Here is a 17,539-nt window from a genome sequence, read left to right as displayed (position 1 = left end):
TGTTTTACAGGCAAGTTAAAAGATTTGTTAATCTGAATTTCACTGACTTTTTTCCTAAAAGTGCTAATTAACAAAAATTGAACAATATGGTAAATAATATGTTAGTTTCAGGCTTTAGGTTGCAAAGTAAAAGAGTTCTTTTCTCCAATACATCCAAGAGCGAGATATAAATTCCAATTGCATAAAAGTGTATTAAAACTAAACAGGCAGCAGCATTCTTGATTCAACTACTACATTTGGGTTTACACACAGAAGTAATTGGATCGCCCAGGCCAGAGGTCCCAGAAAGACATGCGAGGAATAGACTGGTGGCAATGTGAGGTTGTATGAATGAACGTTTTTCTTGGGTTTGAATGAATGTATGTCTGATCAAATTTTCCTTCTCTGACTGGGAACCTGTTTTCCTTTATTCTGCTGTGCATTATATTTGTTTCTTTTTATGTATAACTATTTGTAGTCGGTTGATGTATGAACTTTTGGTATATATTTTGTGTGTTCAAAATACAAAAAAAATTTGATCTATACATTGTGATCACTTTAAAAAAGAATTTAACAACTTTTTATATAAAAGAAAGTACCAATAATAAAATTAAAAAAGAGAAAAATCCCGTAATACTAATTCTTTTTGTCTTTTTATAAATTTTTGGGTGTCTATATGTATGTATATGCCATATGACCTTGATTCAGCCAGAGTGTCATTTTGCTTGCATTTAAATTTATGATACATTGTACATTCTTTGATAACAAGGGTAGAGTATATCTTTTTGTGTTCTTGCTTGCTTTTTTCCCCTGTTTCTGTACCCGTATCATTTCTCTAGGGGTCCCCCTTTGTTCTTTGGCTCCAGTAACAAAAGCAGCAGTGCATTCTTGTGCATCAGCCCACAACCCTACTGCCCCCACCCCCCCCAGGGGCCGGTCTGACAAGATTGCCAGGGATGCTTTGGGTTCCCAGTCTGGCCCTATTATAAACTGTCTGAATCTCATACATGCTAGGATGGAAAATGCCTTCCTAAATGTCAACCCTATTAAGATCCTTCTATCCCTAACTGCACTAACCAAATCCTGATTCATGAATGGCTATCCGACTTGATGCTTGATGGAGTCATACCTCAGTTGCACACAAGCAGACCTTTCCTCAGACCTCACTTCATAAGGACAGGTCGGACAGCCTGGTCCAATCTTTACCTTCTGTGCGTGATATTCACAGCTTCGTGAATTGGGCATTGCCGGGGTGAATCAGCAGACAGCAGTGCACCACTCTCCAGTGGGTTTCCCTGGGGTTGATCAAAGGGCTCCTATGACTTGGATGCCTCTAGGGATTGACTTTGCAGGATGTGTGCTTTGGGGCTGATGGTATTACATGGTCACCTGATTCTCCCTCAACACAAGATGCTTTGGAAGGTCAAAACCATGATTGGGAATGGATAAGTGAAATCAATACTGACCACACAATCTTAATACCATGGCCAGAAAATACCATGAAATTGAAACCGATGTCCACAGAGAGCCCGATTAATCCTCCACTAAAATGGATTTTATATGTTCATATATTCAGACACAGCCCTACCCATCCTCCTACTAAGGATAGTGCATGTTCATTTGAGAGGGGAGCCCTTCCTGGGGTCAGCATGACACAAAACGACAATGCAGTTCCTCGGTTTCTGCGATGGAAAACTCACGACGACCATATTTAATCCACTTTTATTGTTACCATTATTAGAAAGCACACTGAATACCACGGATTTCCCTTTATCAAGATACTACAAACATCGCATGCTCCAGACGGCTGTGAACCTTTGCCTTTCCACTGATAAGCCTGCAGTTATATTCGCGGTTGCAAAATGCATGGACCAAAATTAATTTGATTTGTGTATAATAAAACCTCTCATAAGCCCTCGCACGTTATGGTTACCCGAGCCCTGTCTCCTTGCTAGCATTAGGGCCTGGAATAAAGTAAAAAGTACACAAATACATCTGAGTCATTAGTTTCATTAAGTACATAACGTTTATGACTTAGAGTGGTTTCTGACATTATGTTTAATGGTCAAAGTGTTTGCACTGCTTTTATCTTTGTAAGCTTACCAGGGGCCGTAATTAAGCACACCTTCATATTTAAGCCCCTTTTAATTAATTAATGTAGATTTTTGCTGGAATGAAATGTGTGAAATTGAGTATTGCTTTTGTTTCATGGATCATTCTGACTCAAACTAATTTGAATATGCAAAATCAAATAGCACCTTTCTAAATCTGACTCCAGAACAAGGTGTATTTTTTTAAAATGTTATTTTAAACAGATCTTTAGAAAGCCATAGAAAGAATGTCCAAGCTCTATCCTTTTACTGCCTGGATAACAACAGGGCCCTCATCGTTGGCTTCCCCTTCCCATCACTGGCTCCACTCAAGGGTGCGCTCCAAACCCACCCCGCTCATCTCAGAATGGTAAAGTAGTACAGTGAGTTTGCACTAGCAACCCACACCAAATTCGAAGATCTGCTACATTCCATATAAACAATAACAACCAACACTCAACCCTACTTGGCGGAAAAGCTCACCATCTCTTGAGAGGAAGGCAACATGTCAAGTCTTGACATCATCAGATTTGAAAACAAAAAAGTGCAAAAAGGAAAGACTGGAAAACAAGCCATCTCAAAATACGCATGCAGCCTCGGAAACAACAACTCGCCACAGATCAGACTCACTCTTCTATTCTCCTTTCTGCAAAAAAGCTGAAATGATATCTGGTCAGGAAGAACATAAGCTGCCACACGTAGGGAGCCATATTGAAGAGAGCGTCCTCTTCCCCCTTCACAGCTTTTGCACGCAGCCGTGACCTGTTCCCCACCACTGGTGGTGTGCACGAGGCTCCTTGTTAGGCTTCAATGTATGAATGCATTAGGAGTTATGTTGTGTCTTTGAGGTCACAGCCCCCTGATCATTCCCGCTTGCACATTGGACGAGGGTAGAGGATGTGTAACAGTCACTTCAACAAATAACACATTGTGCCATTGCTAGAGCCATGCTCACATGTTTTTGGCAAAAATGCAATCATTATTTACTTGAATATTTGTGGATTTCGTTGTGCTGTATTGCCACGTACTTCCGTCCAGGCTACGGAATGGAACGAAGGCTGGTCAACAAATTTAACACACAAAAGGTGATAGGAGAAATGCTTGCAATTTGTCTAACCAGTACCCGGTGGTAAAATCCCAACCCAACGTTCTTTTGCTCACCATGCCACCTCAGTTTAGACCAAGCCATATACAAGTCAGCCATGACAATGCTCCTCATGGGAACAGTCCAGCCTGAACCGCCAGGCCACGTTCTCACCGAATCGGAACACAAGCAACCCAGGACCGGTCTTGTCATGATAAGGGCTCATCGGCCAGGTATAGCTGGGCTCCAGTGGCCCAGGGAGCACAGATCTAGACATTCAAATAAAGTGTAGCACATTAGGCTGCACAGTGAATGGAGAAAGGGAATGGTTAAGGTTTCAAATCATAAAGGTTTATTGGAGGTAGTACAAAGCACATCAAAACGATTTAATATAAAATATGCTTCAGTGACCAGGGGACCTTCCGTGCCACAGCTATTTAAAAACTGTTCCTTCAGGTGCTTTTCGAACGAGGTCTCTTAAACAAACTAATATGATCTTTCTGCTATGTCCTCTTATTTGCAGGTAGCGACTCGTCTATTTTCATCTCAAGGCAGGCATCATAAATTATGTCAGAGACGGCATTAATGTATGTTGCCATTATGTGTGCACTATGCTCATGTTCTTACCTTCTGAGCCACTCTCATGTGACGATATACAACTTTTTTTTTCTTTTTTAAGTGTTCATCTTAGACACATAGAAAAATACCTGTTGAGGCCATCACAGAAATAAGATTATTAATTTTAAACTACAGAAGAAAATGTTACACATTTACAATGGCATATATCTCTCTTTTCAGGGTGTGACTACAGTGTCCGCCCTCTCCCAAAACCTCATGGAGCCTTAAATTACTTTTTGACAGTGTAGGTCTCAATAACTGTTTCTCTACATGCGTGTGTGAACGCCACCTCATGATACATGTCATGCTTAGTTTGTGCAGTGTGGGAACTCTCACTTGGAGTGTGTCTTACCATGAGTGGTGGAATGCTGGGGTTTCACTTGTGTGGTTGACTTGGCTTATGCACTTAGCATGTTGTTATGCTTTGATTAATAATCATGATGGCACATTTTGGTGGCAAAAGTGGAGTTTGAAAAATGTATCTCCCAGCCCTTCTTGTACACCATTCGGTGTCAGATTGCTCTCTGATTTTTAGCCATGCTGTACAGCAAGGCTAAAAATCAGTCCTAGAGCCAATAGCTCTCGCAGTTGGGATCTACTGGCTATGCTAATGCTTGTTATTCTGTCAACTTCTACAGGTTATTTTCATACTCTGTTGCTCCTGTTCAATGTGAAGTGCTGTGTTATCCTCGTGGCTAGGCACTGGAGAGAACAAAATACCATTATTAATGTATTAATTAATAAAAAAATCTATATATATAACCTTACCCAGTAGAATATTTTCAGTTAGACCTAAAAAGGTATATAAACCTTCAACAATTGCTTTTAAGATCAGACATCAACACAGGTATAAAACTTTTAGTTTCTTCGAGAAACAGTTCACATTTTAAGAGATGAACTTAACTTTGCATGAACACTTATTCAATGAATCGAATTTTACTGAAGCACAGGACAAGCCCATCTTTCTCATCCAAAGCCAAATATATCAATTCCTTATTTTAAATATTGAGGGACAAAAATGTGTCAGTTATTTTGTTCCTCACACTGCATTTAGGTATCGAAAAAGGCCAGCAATGAAAAAATATATGTTTAGAAGCAAAGTGCTCATAAGGCATGGCGTAAAATCTTTAAGAACATGTTTTCTGCGATCACACACAGACTTCCTTCTTCTCTATAAATATATTCACAGCACTGCATTTTGCTTTCTGTGAGATACGATACCAAACATAACGTAAAACCGTTCCGGGCACATACGGATCCTGCTGATGGACAGCACGTGCTCTGCCAGCAAGAAACTGGTAAGCAAACACTGCTACTCAACCTTGACGTTTGCACTCATCGCACAAGTGGCCTTATGCTACTACGGGACGACTGTTCTTATGTGACTGGCAGGCTATTACTTCAGCATGTAGTGGACGAGCAGTGGCGTAACGAAGCTTGTGCCCCCCACGCTTTGGTCCTAGTCTGGAGCTCTGAGGCCTGCCCGTACACAGTGCCAGAGGGAGCACCCTAGTGCTCAGGGCCCCATCTGCAGCACGGGGGCTATTGGTACGCCACTGTGGACAATAGGAAGGAAAGATGGAGCTCCAGTGAAGGAAACATCATCCCATACCTGTGTGGCAAATCTGCATGCAGTGTGTTCTTGGCAACCTAAGAACAGGGCCACTGGAATTTTGTGGCAGGGGAGGACCCCTCTTCTTTTCATTTGAAATTGTGTGTGTGACATGGAGAACTTTCATTAAGACAAGCAATGATATGTATACCATCGGGTTGCAAGCCATCAAGGACATGCTGTCCTGGCCGCCATTGAGAGGGGTATTATGACCTCATTGAAGTTAGTCCTTCGTTGGTGCCCATGACTCTGTGCTCCTCCAAAGGGATCGTGGTGGTGTACATTTAAATCTGTGAATTGCCAAATGCCAAGTTGATAGGCACTGAGGAAGGCTTGATACTGAAATGCATTTGCTGAATCAAATCATTTGAACCTGTCCGGTGAGCCTTCGCATCTTTAGGAGCTCTAATATTTTAAACGTAACTTTGCCCCATAGGTTAGCGGTTTATGGCACCCATCGCGAGTTCAGCAGCTTTTGGGTGAAACCTGGAGTGAATATATATATATTCACTGAAAAACCATAGGTTTTACAGACGTTATAGTTAGGAATTAGCATTTAAAAAACCTTTGAAATTCACAAAAAAAAACATAGGTTTCAGGGACGCTATAGTTAGTTGAACATTTGACTCATATAAAACCAGAGAAATTCGCCTGTTATAGTTAGTTGAGCTGGCTATAACTTGCGCGCCCGCAATGCACTGCTGATGATGTCACATATTACATCACTCATGACATGATCAGTGACATCACTGATGACATCTCAAATGACATCACTCATGACATCACTCATGACATCATCCAGTGAATGTGTGTTTCTATAAAATGTAAATATGTTTTATATATATATGCCAATGTGTATTGAAGAATGAATGCATTTACAATTGCCTAAAGAAATGATTTCGTATGTATGTGACTGACTTTATAAGTGAGTGATTGAATGTGTCTTACTGAATGCATGGGTTACTGACTAAACTGTGTAAAAGTCTGTATTAGTCTCTCCATTGGTGTGTAAGCAACTGCATGGTTTGCTGAATACCTACATGAGTGTCTATATAGGTTATTGATTTGTTGTCTGAGTATCTGTATGGGTCCCTGAGTGTCTGTGTGGGTGGATGGGTGGATGAGTCTGTGCATATTTGTCTGAGTGGGTGATTCAGTGGTTGTATGGATTAAAAAGTGCATCTGGAAAGGGCTGTATGGGTGAGTTAGTTTGTCTATGGGTGTGTTGGTGAGTGAATAAATGTCTCAGTGGTATATCTGTGACTAACTACATATGTTTTAAGCCACTATATGTGAGTGTTGGAGTATATAAATGAGTATACATGAGACTAAGTTATTTTAAGAGTGGGTGTATAAATAAGTGTCTGCTTCTATCAGTGATTGTATAAGACAGTAAATATGTGTTAGTATCTGTATAAATAAGTGATGTGGTATGTCTAAAAATAACAAAGTTAGTGTGTATAACTGTATACATGATTAAATAGGTATGTGATTCATTCTTTATATTACTGACTAGGCATGTGAGTAACTCTATGGATGAGTGGCAGCGTATGACTGCATGTATAGATGTATGAGTGCATATTATAGTCTTCTATTGATGAGTAACTACATTTATGAGTGACTGGATGTGTGTGTAGACCTAGGAAATAGTGAGTGCTATGTAGTATATGGCATTCTTCTGTGTATGGTTTCAAAAATAGTAGTCAGCATTTTAGAATGCGTGTATCAAATATTAGAGCATCAGTATGTGCATCAGATTGTCACGTGGATGATGTCATGAGTGATGTCATGAGTGATGTCATTTGAGATGTCATCAGTGATGTCATCAGTGATGTCACTGACCATGTCATGAGTGATGTAATATGTGACATCATCGGCAGTGCATTGCGGGTGCGCGAGTTATAGTTAGCTCAACTAACTATAACAGGCGAATTTCTCTGATTTTATATGAGTCAAATGTTCAACTAACTATAACGCCCTTGAAACCTTTGTTTTGTTTAGTAAATTTCAAAGGTTTTTTACATATTAATTTCATAGTTTAATATTTATAAAACCTATATTTTTTCTATTATATTTTTAAATATTTTGGAACTCTGTTATACTTCTTGTTTTTAACTTTAAAAATCATGTAGGGGCATATGCATCAACATTAGCATTTGCGATTCCTTATTAGCGAAAAATAAGGATTCGCTAATAAGGAATAGCAAAAGGCTATGCATGTAGGAATCGCTATTCAAATAGCGATTCCTTAACTTTCCTTAATTGCTACTAGCAAATAGCGAGTAGCAATTAAGGAATGCCGTCCCAATCATTCCTATGGGTCTCCAGGCCCATAGGAATGAATCGGAGATTGCATGAGTAAATAGCGAGTACCAGTAGGTTCTCGCAAATTGCTCATGCAATTTCAAGGGTGCAAGGGTGTCAAAATGACACCCTATAGCACCCCTGAAAATGATATGTGCACATATGTTGCACACACACATGCTCTAAGGGCATGTGTGTGCGCAACATGAAACTTTGAAAAATGCACAAAAGTGCATTTTTCAAAGTTTTTGCAAATTACCATGCAGTTCATCTTCATGGTAATTTGCTCCCCCTATTAGCGAAATCGCTAATTTTTTAACTTTGATGCATTGCATTTAAGGAATCTCACTTTGGGATTCCTTAAATGCAATCGCTATTTAAGGAATCGGTATTTAAGGAATCCCTATTTAAAGAATCGCTATTTAAGGATTCCTTAAACAGCGATTTTTGCTTTTGGGTTGATGCATTGGGATTGGGTATTTTTAACTTAATACCGGGAGCTATTAGCGAATCGGTATTTTACCGACTGGATTTTGGGTTGATGCATGAGGCTGGTAATGTTTTATATCTTCCCCAAAAAATATGTATATATATTTTTTGGGGGGGGGGAGAAAACTGCACTCCTATACCGGTAGCGTACCAAGCTCCATCACCACACGAATCCTATCCGCCATATTGCTAAACTCGTAAATGATGCACATTTCGTATCCGATGAGTTTGTGGCACTGCATCCCTTGTAACATCATGTATGCATGAAGTCACCCCAGGTACTACTTTGGTATCCGACGGGTACGCAGTACCAAGCCACGCGTTACATCATGTACGTATGGGGTCGCGCCTGCTGCACGTTGTGTATTCGACGAGTACACGCTGCCAGGCCCTGTGTTACAGACGTATAGTATCGCGCCGGGTACGCCATTCCCTTTTTCTTTGTCTCAAAAGTATATCTAAATAACTTTAAACAGTATATGAGAGCACGCGAAAATCTAAATTATTTTAAACATTTATATATTTCTAACTGTAATAAACTTATATTATGATAAATATATTTTGTCAAAATCGCATCGGGTGCGGCCTCCTTGCGCGCTCGGTGCGCGATTGCCATGTGACCTTAAAAAAAAAAGCATTTGATTGGTTCATAACATTTCCCATTGTAACAGTTGTACAACCCCACCCATTTTACTCATTCTCTCTACAGCGTTTGATGAGAGACACCTCTTCTGCTTAGAAAGCTTTTTTGAAAAGTGTTTTCCTGTATACACATATATTATACTACACACAACATGCAATGATCATCTTGATCAATATTCATAATCTGTACATTAGCCTTCCACATGTGATTGCCATGCATCTCAAAAATTCCATCAAAAAACAAATATGTGTTACACGATGCCCCTGGTGTGTGTATCTGCACATTTTGTGCTGCCTTTCGGCCTGGATATTGCTGGCTCTAAGGAGCATCATCAGCCACGGGCAGACTGCACATCCTAGATCACATGCCATCTCATTAACGATAGTTTCCGCCCTACTGACACATGCTACACTAATCTAAATTGCACACTCTGCGAGGTCAAAACTACAAAAGAAACACACATAAGTACACTTCCTGGCCAGGCAGGAACTGAACAACGCCTAAATCCCTGGAATAATTATTCATACCCCTACTCTGGCCTGGCGTACACAAGCCTAGCCCACTTTGTGTACGTATAAATGGGATAACCACAACACCACACGTCCCTCTTCTTCCACACTACCTCAAATGATTTGCTGCATCCACCTTGCATATCACAATGTACAATAAAAAAAAGAAATGGATCCATGAGGTGTACTCCATCCTGCCAATCAACACAGGCTCTAAATTGTGAGCCCTACTGCCCGTCGTCTACGAATGGGATCCTGAGTTTTAAACTCTCCTGCAATCAACACACCATCTGAATTATGAGCACTGCTGCCTGTAGTGTTTGCTCACACAACAATGACAGCAGGTAAGCAGAGCGGCCTGGGTGCACAGGGCCTCCAATTGAGCGCGCTGCAGCGAGAGGGGTGGGGTGCTTCAGCCTAGCTGCACAGGTCCGAACAAACGATATTGCCATGTGTTATGATGTGATCTTTGACCTCATTCAGTCACATCTCTGTCTCAATTTAAAGACCTGCTGGACTGTACTGTAGTCCTGAGCCAGCGGGCAGCGCTGCCCTACAGACAACTCTTCAGTGAGGTGCTGCGGGAGGGATGGGATGCATAAGCCAGACTGCGCACGTGCGAATAAGCGATATTGCCATGTGTTATGATGTGATCTTTGACCTCATTCAGTCACATCTCTGTCTCATTTTAAAGACCTGCTATATCATAAGGTAGACACGGTTATGAAAGTGGGGCGTTCTCTACGCCCCTACCAGATGCACAGCTGTAAGCGCCATTATGGCAGTTATATTTTGTAGTCCTTCTTCATCGCTTTATCATCATAATTCATTTTCTCAACAATCTTTTTAAGTTAAACTGTAAAGGTTCCATTTGTATATCGAACCACACGCGGAATTATTTGCCATTTTTCCAAACTTCTTATGCTCCAAACGTGACCATCCGGCCCTCAAAAAGTAACACGACCAATGCAACAATTCATCCAAGGCAGTGCTTTTATTAAAAAACCCAATGCATTTCGGGCAATCAAGTGCCCTTCTTCGGGGGTCACTGTAAATGACATAGGAAACAATGAGTAACAATTACCATTTTAAATCCATGATTATAAAACGTATTTCAATATAACATTTAACATATTCTTATTTTCTATACACCATTTACGGAACAGCCCTTACCTATGCACCCAGAGTGACTTCTCCATGTTTAGTCCTTGAAAAATACCCACCCTGCCAATGCTCTATACTGAAAAGAGACATACCCTGCTATTTCATAAACAACCCGACCTGCTGAACAGTCAACTTTCCCATCCTTTCCCACAAATTCCATGCGATATATCATCAATCTCCGTTCCTCCATGTCCCCCTCAAGCTCACTTTCTCCTTTATTTTATCTCACTTTCAACTTTACCCTAACACACTTTTTCCTTGAGGTTCCCCCCTTCAACCCAATCCTTCGTTTCTACACTATTCCAGCCACCCTTCTCCCTTTCACTCGTTTTTTTAGAAAACACTTCAGCTCCTCGACTTCCCTATTTCTACTGCATAGATCTTATCCACCTGATCTCCGTTCATCCCACCATACCTCTGTCACTATTCACGCCTTCATCCCTCAGTTAAACTATGCGACCCGTCTCTACCCGTACCTGCCGTGAGCTTTTAAAATTCACCCAGCCTCTGCTCCGTCCCAAACTGTCAGTACTCCCTGTGCCCCTCCCTTATTTAATCACGTGTGCGCCTCTTTCCAACTTCCTAATAGGCTAATTACATTCATTTTCCCGCCGACAGCGCTCCATGCAAATAGGCCTGAGCATTGTCAACAACTACATCACCCATAATGCAGTGAACAAGCATAAACTAAGACTGAACTGTCATAATTGTATTTGCCATAACACATGAAAACTGAACATGCAATGAAAATCCTCGCCATCAAATAATGTTCATATTTATCTTAACACAAACATTTCTCTATAAATATCAACACCGGCTTGTAAGATGAATGAAATCCTCGCCATCAAATAATGTTCATATTTATCTTAACACAAACATTTCTCTATAAATATCAACACCGGCTTGTAAGATGAATGAAGATGTTTCGCTGCGTATGGTGTCCAATGTTCTATCTTTACTTCTTGTTCATTTTTAATCATTTTTAAACTGGTGGGTGCTACCCCGATGCAGGGCAATGGTTTGTACAACTTCAGTTATGGAGTTCGGGATGCACACCTGTCTTTATATATTCATCCAAACATTATCCTGTAATCCAAGAATGCGTGCAAACTGGCGTGAGTGCCTATTGCCCAAACGGCACGAAAGTGAACACGGTTATGAAAGTGGGGCGTTCTCTACGCCCCTACCAGATGCACAGCTGTAAGCGCCATTATGGCAGTTATATTTTGTAGTCCTTCTTCATCGCTTTATCATCATAATTCATTTTCTCAACAATCTTTTTAAGTTAAACTGTAAAGGTTCCATTTGTATATCGAACCACACGCGGAATTATTTGCTATTTTTCCAAACTTCTTATGCTCCAAACGTGACCATCCGGCCCTCAAAAAGGAACACGACCAATGCAACAATTCATCCAAGGCAGTGCTTTTATTTATGATGATAAAGCGATGAAGAAGGACTACAAAATATAACTGCCATAATGGCGCTTACAGCTGTGCATCTGGTAGGGGCGTAGAGAACGCCCCACTTTCATAACCGTGTTCACTTTCGTGCCGTTTGGGCAATAGGCACTCACGCCAGTTTGCACGCATTCTTGGATTACAGGATAATGTTTGGATGAATATATAAAGACAGGTGTGCATCCCGAACTCCATAACTGAAATACCATAAGGTAGGCCTGAACCTACGGGCAGTGCAGCCCTACAGACACGTGTTGAGAGCGGTTCTGCGGGAGGGGTGGGGTGCATCACCCTGAGTGCACACGTTCGAAAAAACGATGTTGCCATGCGTAATGATGTGATCACACCAGAACCTGGGCTTCTAAGGGAATTCACAAGGGAATATTATCAACCCCTTATTGCTGCTTTAGCGGCAGTTTCCTGTTGCTAAAGTGGTGATAATGTTATCGGCCTTCCTTCATAATATAGCCCATAATCTCTGGCCTCATGTATTTAATTTTAAGGAGTTGCTGAACCACACTCTTTCTCGCAGACCCCAGCGTCCTAGACAAACGGGTGATGGAGGGTAAACACTAAGGGCTGGGTGCAATAGGACAACGCTCTGTCTCCTCCTCCGTCTCTTCTTTTGATTCTCCCTCCCCTTCTCCCTTCCACCCACTCACCCTCCCTTCCATTCTCACTATGGTCCTTTCATTCGGACTACCTTTCTTTACCTCTTCCACATAGCACACATACGTATTGTTGGACTTGGCCCTTCTGGCAGGTTCACCCCTAAACTTTTTGCGAGTATATTAGCTTTTTCCCTATGGTGTATTAGTGGATTTAGGCCTCTAGTCGCTTTCACACTGTGTCCCAGTGGAAAGCGTGTGCGCTCTATGTATGGTTTGGTGAGACTGACCTGCCCTCCCATAGGAATGCATGGGGGATCTGAGTGACCATGTTAGTTCCTGATGCGTGGGGAGTGCAGGTGCGAGTTTGGTATGTGCGGACTCGTGTGATTAAATGCTGCGCGATGATGTGTGCGGCGTGGCTGTGTCTAGTGTGGAAGTGCCACTTCTAGATGCTGGCATAAATGTGCAGTAACTGCCTGTCGCGTGATTGGCTGGCTGAGGTCAGGTGACGGGCTAGGGAATCCCCAGAGTCAGGAGGAGTCACCCAGTGGTGAATAGGGAGATCAGCAGCTAGATGGGTGGGAGGAGTACACCTGGGTCCTGAATAGGGCTGGGCTTTCCCCACACAATGCTGGCTCCACCCCCTGTGGTGCGACTGATGACCCTGGCCTGTGTTGTGAATAGGGAGAGGGGCTGAGCAAAACAAAGTGCTCAGGAACCAGTTGTATCTGGTTCGCCCCTTCTCTGCACCTTTGAGAACAAAGGATTTGGTGTATAAAAAGGGGCTGTGTCCCCTTACAAAATGTTCTTGTGCTGACTCGAATCTACCAGGGGCGTGCTGCTGCTGGGGCCCAGGGGAAGGCTTGCCTCCCTGGGCCCTGCCCAGCCCCTGGATACCAGATGGACTTACTGGACCTTTTCCTTTGCTGGGAGCTACTCTGCCCAGGACTTCTTGGACCCAGGATGTTGCTTTTGCCAAGGCTTGGTGTCGCCTTGGAGCCTGTGGGGGTGATCAACGCCAAGCAGCAGCCCTTGCCGAGGGAATCCCCCTAATAGGGATTCCCCTCGCCTCGTGAGCCTTGCGGGTGCCCACCCCGCTTCTTTTGCTTTAATTTTATGCAGGAGCCCACCCTGCATCTTCGTTTTTATTTCGTAGCTAATACGGGTGCCCACCCCGCGACATGACTGTATTGATGGAGCGGGTGCCCACCCTGCTTTATATTTTGAATTTAGAGGGAGCCTACCCCTCTTACGAAGAAAATCACCGCCGCGGCCCAAGCCGCGACTTTGCTGCCGCTGAGATTGTCGTCCTAGGTCCCGCCGCGGCCGCCCCGGAAGTCAGGCAAGTCCGCCTGTGACGGGGGCGGGGCCGCGGCAGGACCAGAAGTAGGAAGCGGCCGCCTGGAGCTTGCGAGGCTCCACTCTGGAAGCCCCGGTCCCGAAATGGGGGACCGGGTGAAGCGTGGCGGTGTCACTCAAGGAAGGCGGGAGCCCACCCCGCCTCCAGAGAAACTGGAGGTAAAGTCCCGGGTCCCAGGAGGGGGCCCGGGTGAAGACTGCAGCGCGGGGCTCCCAGGAGTGAGGGAAGCCCCGCGCCGCGAGAGGAGTCCAGTCCAGCCTTCGCCCCTGCCGGTGAGTAACGAGATCTGGGGGCGAAGGGGGGGACCCAGGCACCAGTGCCGGTGCCTCCTGCCAGAGCGGGCCGCTCCACAGTTGTTGCCCATGTATATCGCTGCAAAGTCCCCTAGCGGGACTCCAATGTGCACCGTGTGGGTGCTGGCCAATGCCCTCACTTCTTTCCGAGCGGCCCCCCCTGGCAGTGGGTCGCTCCAACGTGAGCATGATGGTTATCTTAGAGCCCAGAGAGGCTCCAACGCTATGGGGGCATGGTTATTTTGAGAGCCCCGAGTGAGGCTCCAACATACGGGGGCGTTTTTATCTTGCTGAGTCCTAGCAAGGGACTCCAACGTTGGCCCCCCTCATTTCTTCAGAGCCCGGGGAGGCTCCAACGATGGGGCCAGTTTTGCCAGTGGCGCCGCCGTAGCGGGCCACTGTAGTTCTTGGGGACATGTTGTCTTAGAGCCTAGGTGGCTCCACCGTTCTGACAGTATCCCAAGAGCCTAGAGGGCTCCAAGGATTAGCGCAGTTTGTTCTGAAGGGCTAATGAGAGCTCCCTGCCGCTATTTGCCTTCCACAGCTGCGCAGCACTTAGTGCCAGCTGCAGCGTTTAGGCCCTGTCCTTGTCCCCAGCTGCCCAGCAAGTAGTGGGCAGCTGCTACGTTTAGGTTCTGGCGCAACCTGGACTCTAATATGATTTTGGTGCTAGGAAATGTACAGTGTAGTATGTTTTGCGCACCCTGTGTTCATGCTTTTTGGTGCTAGGAAATGTACTGTGTATAGCATGTTTTGCGCACCCTGTGCTTTATACCTCTAAATGTGGTTATTTCTGCCTAGGAGGTTGTTTTATCTGTTTAGGTTGATGTTAGGGAGATTGTACTTCCCTGTGCGATATACGCCCCTAGTGTAGGTATACTTAGGTGGTTAGGTCTAATGCTAGACGGATGAGAAATTGCATAAATGTCTTTATGCCCCTGTGATGGATACAGGATAGGTTTTATACCTGATGCTAGTGTGATGACGCTGAGGTCATTATTGCGCCAGTAGTTACTGGTTGTGTTCTACAGTTCTAATTGGTGTTATGTTCTACATGTACACTTGGTGATTTGTGCTAATTCCTGACAGTGGTCCATGAAGCCCTGTCCCCTGTACATATAATCCCTTGTAAATTCTGCCCGTGCCTGTTGGCACATTGTAGAGTGTGTGTTTTTATCTAATGTGTTTTGGTATAATACAAAGGTTATTTTTATATCATACCTTGTGTGGAGTTTCCTTTGTGGTGGGCCTGGGGTGTTGTTGCTGGGTGCGCGCGCAAACGCTTTACACATCGCCTCCGGGATAAGCCTGACTGCTCGTGCCAAGCTACCAAGGGGGTGAGCAGGGGTTATCTTTGGCGTGTAACTCCCCAGCCCTGACTAGAGTGGTGGTTTCTGCCTGACTTTGGCGCAAGCCCTAGCCAACCAGAAATCCCATTTCTAACACTTATGTTTCATTTTTATCTTGCAGTTTTCCTACGCTGCTTCCACTGGAGTCCAACCCACATTTTTTTTTATTATACTGTTCTATTAAAGTTACATTTCTATTTATTTCTGTTTTAATAAAGGTTACTTATTTTTTCAAATAAATAACTGAGTGTATAGGTCTTCTTTTTCTGACGACACTTGTCTATTGTTTATTGTGAAAATCATCTGTTTATAGGAGATTTTAAGGACAACATTATTTAATATTAGAGTGCACCTACCAAACATAATCTAACTGACTATAGAACATATGAAGCCTGGGTAATTGTACAACTGCAGGAGTTCTATGAGTGTGTCACTTTATAAACACCATAAGTACTGCGCGTGTGATTACAGAACAAATAAGGCACTGCCTAGGACCAGTGAGGCTTCAGGGACTGCCGAGGCCCACCCTGCATATTTAAATAAAGACCCGGAGTGTGGCGATCCCTGGACTTCAGTTGGCCTCGAACCCCCTGAACAATTAGCAAAGAATACCCGGGAAGGTGCCGCTCCCCTAGGCTGCAAAACGTCTCTGTGCCCTTCCGTGCCTAATTTACATGTGACATTAAGATCCCCAATCCTACAGAGACCCCGCAATATAATAATTGGATTTGCCACGGAACATTACCCACCCACCAGGGGCCTCATTTAAAAGAACGGGAGAGACCCCGCATTTTTTTTTTGTTCTTTTCTCTCCATTTTTACCATCCGCATCCCCTCTATTACAGCAATACGAGGTTTTCCTCCTCTAGCTTCAAGTAGTCGAACAAGTATTTACTATCACAGGATGGAAGCCATGCACCACCCTCTAATAGCAAACACAAATGTCCAGCGAATGCACACCCCAGGACATTGTATGAGCTGCGCCTGAGAGGTCGCCCTCCCTACTACCATGATGCATTTGTTAGTATAAACGCATACTAACCCTACTTACACACGTGTAGTACAGCGACCAGAATGTAGTGAATAAGCAGAGGAAGCGCCAAATCTAAAAATATAAATCCTACCAGAAGTCGGATGACATAGTTCAATGAGCCGACGACCCTGGCATGAGTAGAAACAGCTACACGAACGAAACGGGTCTTCAGCACAGCGCACGCAATTTTGAAATATTGCTGAGTGGTGCCTTCTTTTTGCCTTCTCCCACTCATCGCCAAATTTATGTAGTGAAGATGCAGACAGCAGTGAATCCAATAAGTAGATTTATAACAAGAAAACAAGACACCTGAAGCAACCACCAACAGGAGCAGACAGCAAAGCAACCATCTAATCCAGCACCGTGTACAAACTCCGCAAGGTTCCCCTCATGACAGCCCTACATTCTAACATTACATACTGAAGGCCATATTATCAACGAACAGCGTTAAAATTATCGTCGCTTTAGCAGCAGGAAACTGCCGCTAAAACGGCGATAATGGGCTTGATAATATGCCGTAGAGAATTCCAATAGAAGCCCATGTTCTCGTGTCAACATGGGCTTCTATTGGAATTCTCTACGGCATATTATCAAGCCCATTATCGCCGTTTTAGCGGCAGTTTCCTGCCGCTAAAGCGGCAATAATTTTAACGCCGTTCCTTGATAATATGCCTCTTAGATTCTAGGAGAATTACACACTAACATTCTACTATGACTTACAATGGAATACTACACAGAGCACATGACTTTACAGCAATGAGCTCATAGTTTCATCCACGAGTCCTGACATCGGTAGGGGTAAGACTTTCGCTTCCAACTCCCTATATTGTATAAACGTAAACTAACACTTCTTCCACAAATATGCTACAGCACCCAGAGCACATCACTTTACAGCAATGAGCTCACAATTTAGGCTCACGGTTTAATCCCCGAGTCTTCAC

At 43.6% G+C, this 17,539-nt stretch overlaps 1 protein-coding gene across 2 annotated transcripts in view; it reads right to left on the bottom strand.

Moving 5' to 3' along the window:
• ADGRG2 (adhesion G protein-coupled receptor G2) overlaps positions 1 to 17,539 on the bottom strand; it is a 900,557-nt gene that overhangs the window by 804,928 nt on the left and 78,090 nt on the right. The window lies entirely within an intron of this gene.

Source organism: Triturus cristatus, chromosome 8 (assembly GCF_964204655.1).
Source record: "Triturus cristatus chromosome 8, aTriCri1.1, whole genome shotgun sequence".
Lineage (NCBI taxonomy): Eukaryota > Metazoa > Chordata > Amphibia > Caudata > Salamandridae > Triturus > Triturus cristatus.
This window is presented reverse-complemented; position numbering and strand designations above follow the sequence as displayed.